We start from the raw sequence: 6934 nt of genomic DNA, 5'->3' as shown, positions 1-6934 counted from the left end.
GCCCCTGGAAGGACTGCGCGGAGGAGGAGGAGGAGGTGAGACACAAGAGGGCCAGTATGAGGCGTCTGACTACGTACGGATCAGAAGATTGTAGGGTCGACTCCTATCTGGCTCGGGTTCATTCCTTGCTTTTTGGGTCCTGCTGTTACATTTAAATCCCTAAGAGCATCTGTGCCTGCAAAGGTGCTTTAATTTTATGGGCGGGCCGTCGGTATAAGAAAGAAAGACTGGCCAAAGTCCATCCTAATACATCAGCAGCAGGGGCCCATCCCGAAAATCCCAACCAGCAGCAAATGCTTTCTGTGTCTGCGCTGTAAAGGGTGGGGGGTTGGCTTGTGAACCAGTTGGGAAAATGCCACGTGTCTGTAGCACAGACCCCACCTGCTAAGAAAAGGTTGCTTCTCTCCCCTGATCCGGAACAGCAAAGGCATTCTGAGGTACACTGAAAGCCAAGGGAGAGATGGTGGCCAAGGCCTTGAGGTGCACGTCCCCTGCGCTGCCTGCTGCGCCGGTGGCCTGCCTGCCGCCCTTCACGCCCCTTCACGCCCCTGATCGGCCAGAGACCTCTCTGGCCAGTTCTGCGGGCGGGCTTTTTCTCGACCTCAGACACTCAGGGAGACATCATCAGAAGGAGCACCGGAGGAGGGCTTGGCCCTTGCTGTGTGGCCTAGCCCAGCCTGGCCCTTCTCCAACCATCGGGGGCAGCAGCCAGCAGTCAGTGGGCCTGCAGAAATGGGCTCCCAGCAGGCTCTGGCTGACTGATGATTTGAATATGCACCGCCCTCCCTCCCTCCCTCCCTCCCTCTCTCTCTCTCTCTCTCTCTCTCTCTCCCCCTCTCTCTCTACTAACCCTGTTTACTCCACAGTAGCACCAGCACTGAGCTGGAAGCAGGAAGCAGAAACTGCTGCAACCCTGGGAAGGTGTGTCTGGGGCGCTTGGGGGCCTGTCAGCATCAGCAGCAGCAGAGACCAGGCCCTGATAGAGACACGCTGGGGCACGGGGGGGGGGGGGGGGTGCTGCAGGATTTCAGTTACCCGTGCAGGCTGCCTGGGCCAGAGAGAACCTCTAGCTTGCAGCCCCCCAAGGAAGGATCCGGGCACCGGAAGGAAACACTGGCTGCTGACTCAGGCCCTGAGCCCCTTTGCACTTTGGCCCGTGAAGCAGATAGGCTGACAGTGATATGCGCTGTTGGCAAATAGCACCTAGGAGAGCTTAGAACTGCCCTGGCATGTAGCAATCATCACCCACTGGGCATAAGCTTGGAGCACTCGCAGCGCTATCTCCAAATAAAACGCACTCTGACGAGCTCCACGCCGAAAAGCACACCTGCCCTAATGGACAGAGGGCCTGTTTATCCCGTCAATAAATGTTGCAGCTAAAGAACATGTCTGTCCTGCTATGTGTCCAAAATATGGAACGCTTCACGAATTTGCGTGTCATCCTTGCGCAGGGGCCATGCTAATCTTCTCTGTATCGTTCCAATTTTAGTATATGTGCTGCCGAAGCGAGCACAGACTGAAGGTTGACCCAGCCCATACATAAACCCCCCCAGATCTATGATCTCTGGACATAGGGTGGCATACAATGGGCATTTCTTGAGACAGAAAGCGCTTGCTTTTGGGGGAATGATATGAAACGGAGCCAGAGAGCAATGGTCCGCGCTTATTCACTGCTGCGCTGGTCCGAGAGGTGAGTTTTTGTTATTTTTGGAATGCTTGCCGGAGCAATGTAGTTGCAAAGGCTCATGGTGCAGTCTGTATGCAAAGTGATTGATCCCAGCACAATGCCTGGGTGCATTACAGTAGTCCCACAAGCCAGAGGAAACACAGAGGGCCTGCCTGTCAGGGGGCTTTGTTTGGGGGCCCATGGGCTGTTCCAAGAGAAGGCAAGAGGAGGCAGCTGGCCGGCATGTCAGTCCCCCCCCCCGCCCCCAGGGGGCGCAGGATGGCCCCCTGCTTGCATTCAGAGGCTGACTTAAAATGTTCCTTTGGCGGGGCTGGCTTCAGTGCCCTTGGCTTTTAAGTCACCGTGGGTCTGGTTCCCTTTGGCAGGTCCAGGTTCTCCCTTACAACAGCTATGGGCCGGGGGTTAGCTGCATTATCAACAGCGTCAGGGTGTGATGCGCGTGGGCTAGAAAATCAGGTCCAGCAGGGCTTGCAGGCGCACCTACCTCAGAAAGGCCCCTGGAAGGCCTGCGCGGAGGAGGATGAGGTGGGACACAAGAGGGCCAGTATGAGGCGTCTGACTACGTACGGATCAGAAGATTGTAGGGTCGACTCCTATCTGGCTCGGGTTCATTCCTTGCTTTTTGGGTCCTGCTGTTACATTTAAATCCCTAAGAGCATCTGTGCCTGCAAAGGTGCTTTAATTTTATGGGCGGGCCGTCGGTATAAGAAAGAAAGACTGGCCAAAGTCCATCCTAATACATCAGCAGCAGGGGCCCATCCCGAAAATCCCAACCAGCAGCAAATGCTTTCTGTGTCTGCGCTGTAAAGGGTGGGGGTTGGCTTGTGAACCAGTTGGGAAAATGCCACGTGTCTGTAGCACAGACCCCACCTGCTAAGAAAAGGTTGCTTCTCTCCCCTGATCCGGAACAGCAAAGGCATTCTGAGGTACACTGAAAGCCAAGGGAGAGATGGTGGCCAAGGCCTTGAGGTGCACGTCCCCTGCGCTGCCTGCTGCGCCGGTGGCCTGCCTGCCGCCCTTCACGCCCCTGATCGGCCACGATCGGCCAGAGACCTCTCTGGCCAGTTCTGCGGGCGGGCTTTTTCTCGACCTCAGACACTCAGGGAGACATCATCAGAAGGAGCACCGGAGGAGGGCTTGGCCCTTGCTGTGTGGCCTAGCCCAGCCTGGCCCTTCTCCAACCATCGGGGGCAGCAGCCAGCAGTCAGTGGGCCTGCAGAAATGGGCTCCCAGCAGGCTCTGGCTGACTGATGATTTGAATATGCACCGCCCTCCCTCCCTCCCTCCCTCCCTCTCTCTCTCTCTCTCTCTCTCTCTCTCTCTCTCTCTCCCCCTCTCTCTCTACTAACCCTGTTTACTCCACAGTAGCACCAGCACTGAGCTGGAAGCAGGAAGCAGAAACTGCTGCAACCCTGGGAAGGTGTGTCTGGGGCGCTTGGGGGCCTGTCAGCATCAGCAGCAGCAGAGACCAGGCCCTGATAGAGACACGCTGGGGCACGGGGGGGGGGGGTGCTGCAGGATTTCAGTTACCCGTGCAGGCTGCCTGGGCCAGAGAGAACCTCTAGCTTGCAGCCCCCCAAGGAAGGATCCGGGCCCCGGAAGGAAACACTGGCTGCTGACTCAGGCCCTGAGCCCCTTTGCACTTTGGCCCGTGAAGCAGATAGGCTGACAGTGATATGCGCTGTTGGCAAATAGCACCTAGGAGAGCTTAGAACTGCCCTGGCATGTAGCAATCATCACCCACTGGGCATAAGCTTGGAGCACTCGCAGCGCTATCTCCAAATAAAACGCACTCTGACGAGCTCCACGCCGAAAAGCACACCTGCCCTAATGGACAGAGGGCCTGTTTATCCCGTCAATAAATGTTGCAGCTAAAGAACATGTCTGTCCTGCTATGTGTCCAAAATATGGAACGCTTCACGAATTTGCGTGTCATCCTTGCGCAGGGGCCATGCTAATCTTCTCTGTATCGTTCCAATTTTAGTATATGTGCTGCCGAAGCGAGCACAGACTGAAGGTTGACCCAGCCCATACATAAACCCCCCCAGATCTATGATCTCTGGACATAGGGTGGCATACAATGGGCATTTCTTGAGACAGAAAGCGCTTGCTTTTGGGGGAATGATATGAAACGGAGGCAGAGAGCAATGGTCCGCGCTTATTCACTGCTGCGCTGGTCCGAGAGGTGAGTTTTTGTTATTTTTGGAATGCTTGCCGGAGCAATGTAGTTGCAAAGGCTCATGGTGCAGTCTGTATGCAAAGTGATTGATCCCAGCACAATGCCTGGGTGCATTACAGTAGTCCCACAAGCCAGAGGAAACACAGAGGGCCTGCCTGTCAGGGGGCTTTGTTTGGGGGCCCATGGGCTGTTCCAAGAGAAGGCAAGAGGAGGCAGCTGGCCGGCATGTCAGTCCCCCCCCCCGCCCCCAGGGGGCGCAGGATGGCCCCCTGCTTGCATTCAGAGGCTGACTTAAAATGTTCCTTTGGCGGGGCTGGCTTCAGTGCCCTTGGCTTTTAAGTCACCGTGGGTCTGGTTCCCTTTGGCAGGTCCAGGTTCTCCCTTACAACAGCTATGGGCCGGGGGTTAGCTGCATTATCAACAGCGTCAGGGTGTGATGCGCGTGGGCTAGAAAATCAGGTCCAGCAGGGCTTGCAGGCGCACCTACCTCAGAAAGGCCCCTGGAAGGCCTGCGCGGAGGAGGATGAGGTGGGACACAAGAGGGCCAGTATGAGGCGTCTGACTACGTACGGATCAGAAGATTGTAGGGTCGACTCCTATCTGGCTCGGGTTCATTCCTTGCTTTTTGGGTCCTGCTGTTACATTTAAATCCCTAAGAGCATCTGTGCCTGCAAAGGTGCTTTAATTTTATGGGCGGGCCGTCGGTATAAGAAAGAAAGACTGGCCAAAGTCCATCCTAATACATCAGCAGCAGGGGCCCATCCCGAAAATCCCAACCAGCAGCAAATGCTTTCTGTGTCTGCGCTGTAAAGGGTGGGGGTTGGCTTGTGAACCAGTTGGGAAAATGCCACGTGTCTGTAGCACAGACCCCACCTGCTAAGAAAAGGTTGCTTCTCTCCCCTGATCCGGAACAGCAAAGGCATTCTGAGGTACACTGAAAGCCAAGGGAGAGATGGTGGCCAAGGCCTTGAGGTGCACGTCCCCTGCGCTGCCTGCTGCGCTGGTGGCCTGCCTGCCGCCCTTCACGCCCAGAGACCTCTCTGGCCAGTTCTGCGGGCGGGCTTTTTCTCGACCTCAGACACTCAGGGAGACATCATCAGAAGGAGCACCGGAGGAGGGCTTGGCCCTTGCTGTGTGGCCTAGCCCAGCCTGGCCCTTCTCCAACCATCGGGGGCAGCAGCCAGCAGTCAGTGGGCCTGCAGAAATGGGCTCCCAGCAGGCTCTGGCTGACTGATGATTTGAATATGCACCGCCCTCCCTCCCTCCCTCCCTCCCTCTCTCTCTCTCTCTCTCTCTCTCTCTCTCCCCCTCTCTCTCTACTAACCCTGTTTACTCCACAGTAGCACCAGCACTGAGCTGGAAGCAGAAACTGCTGCAACCCTGGGAAGGTGTGTCTGGGGCGCTTGGGGGCCTGTCAGCATCAGCAGCAGCAGAGACCAGGCCCTGATAGAGACACGCTGGGGCACGGGGGGGGGGGGGGGGTGCTGCAGGATATCAGTTACCCGTGCAGGCTGCCTGGGCCAGAGAGAACCTCTAGCTTGCAGCCCCCCAAGGAAGGATCCGGGCACCGGAAGGAAACACTGGCTGCTGACTCAGGCCCTGAGCCCCTTTGCACTTTGGCCCGTGAAGCAGATAGGCTGACAGTGATATGCGCTGTTGGCAAATAGCACCTAGGAGAGCTTAGAACTGCCCTGGCATGTAGCAATCATCACCCACTGGGCATAAGCTTGGAGCACTCGCAGCGCTATCTCCAAATAAAACGCACTCTGACGAGCTCCACGCCGAAAAGCATACCTGCCCTAATGGACAGAGGGCCTGTTTATCCCGTCAATAAATGTTGCAGCTAAAGAACATGTCTGTCCTGCTATGTGTCCAAAATATGGAACGCTTCACGAATTTGCGTGTCATCCTTGCGCAGGGGCCATGCTAATCTTCTCTGTATCGTTCCAATTTTAGTATATGTGCTGCCGAAGCGAGCACAGACTGAAGGTTGACCCAGCCCATACATAAACCCCCCCAGATCTATGATCTCTGGACATAGGGTGGCATACAATGGGCATTTCTTGAGACAGAAAGCGCTTGCTTTTGGGGGAATGATATGAAACGGAGGCAGAGAGCAATGGTCCGCGCTTATTCACTGCTGCGCTGGTCCGAGAGGTGAGTTTTTGTTATTTTTGGAATGCTTGCCGGAGCAATGTAGTTGCAAAGGCTCATGGTGCAGTCTGTATGCAAAGTGATTGATCCCAGCACAATGCCTGGGTGCATTACAGTAGTCCCACAAGCCAGAGGAAACACAGAGGGCCTGCCTGTCAGGGGGCTTTGTTTGGGGGCCCATGGGCTGTTCCAAGAGGAGGCAAGAGGAGGCAGCTGGCCGGCATGTCAGTCCCCCCAGGGGGCGCAGGATGGCCGCCTGCTTGCATTCAGAGGCTGACTTAAAATGTTCCTTTGGCGGGGCTGGCTTCAGTGCCCTTGGCTTTTAAGTCACCGTGGGTCTGGTTCCCTTTGGCAGGTCCAGGTTCTCCCTTACAACAGCTATGGGCCGGGGGTTAGCTGCATTATCAACAGCGTCAGGGTGTGAGACGCGTGGGCTAGAAAATCAGGTCCAGCAGCGCTTGCAGGCGCACCTACCTCAGAAAGGCCCCTGGAAGGACTGCGCGGAGGAGGAGGTGAGACACAAGAGGGCCAGTATGAGGCGTCTGACTACGTACGGATCAGAAGATTGTAGGGTCGACTCCTATCTGGCTCGGGTTCATTCCTTGCTTTTTGGGTCCTGCTGTTACATTTAAATCCCTAAGAGCATCTGTGCCTGCAAAGGTGCTTTAATTTTATGGGCGGGCCGTCGGTATAAGAAAGAAAGACTGGCCAAAGTCCATCCTAATACATCAGCAGCAGGGGCCCATCCCGAAAATCCCAACCAGCAGCAAATGCTTTCTGTGTCTGCGCTATAAAGGGTGGGGGTTGGCTTGTGAACCAGTTGGGAAAATGCCACGTGTCTGTAGCACAGACCCCACCTGCTAAGAAAAGGTTGCTTCTCTCCCCTGATCCGGAACAGCAAAGGCATTCTGAGG

At 55.9% G+C, this 6934-nt stretch overlaps 3 non-coding genes across 3 annotated transcripts; all 3 read right to left on the bottom strand.

Moving 5' to 3' along the window:
• Window positions 1-1406: 1406 nt before the first annotated feature.
• Window positions 1407-1513, bottom strand: LOC138568423 (U6 spliceosomal RNA). Its single transcript, XR_011302760.1, has one exon. It is a non-coding gene; the product is annotated as a U6 spliceosomal RNA (small nuclear RNA).
• A 2075-nt stretch (window positions 1514-3588) lies between these two features.
• LOC138568421 (U6 spliceosomal RNA) lies at window positions 3589-3695 on the bottom strand. Its single transcript, XR_011302758.1, has one exon. It is a non-coding gene; the product is annotated as a U6 spliceosomal RNA (small nuclear RNA).
• A 2044-nt stretch (window positions 3696-5739) lies between these two features.
• On the bottom strand, window positions 5740-5846 carry LOC138568420 (U6 spliceosomal RNA). Its single transcript, XR_011302757.1, has one exon. It is a non-coding gene; the product is annotated as a U6 spliceosomal RNA (small nuclear RNA).
• Between the last annotated feature and the right edge of the window lie 1088 nt (window positions 5847-6934).

Source organism: Ambystoma mexicanum, chromosome 2p (genome assembly GCF_040938575.1).
Source record: "Ambystoma mexicanum isolate Mex_15411 chromosome 2p, UKY_AmexF1_1, whole genome shotgun sequence".
NCBI lineage: Eukaryota > Metazoa > Chordata > Amphibia > Caudata > Ambystomatidae > Ambystoma > Ambystoma mexicanum.
Note: the sequence above shows the minus strand (reverse complement) of the source record. Positions and strands in the feature narration are given on the sequence as shown.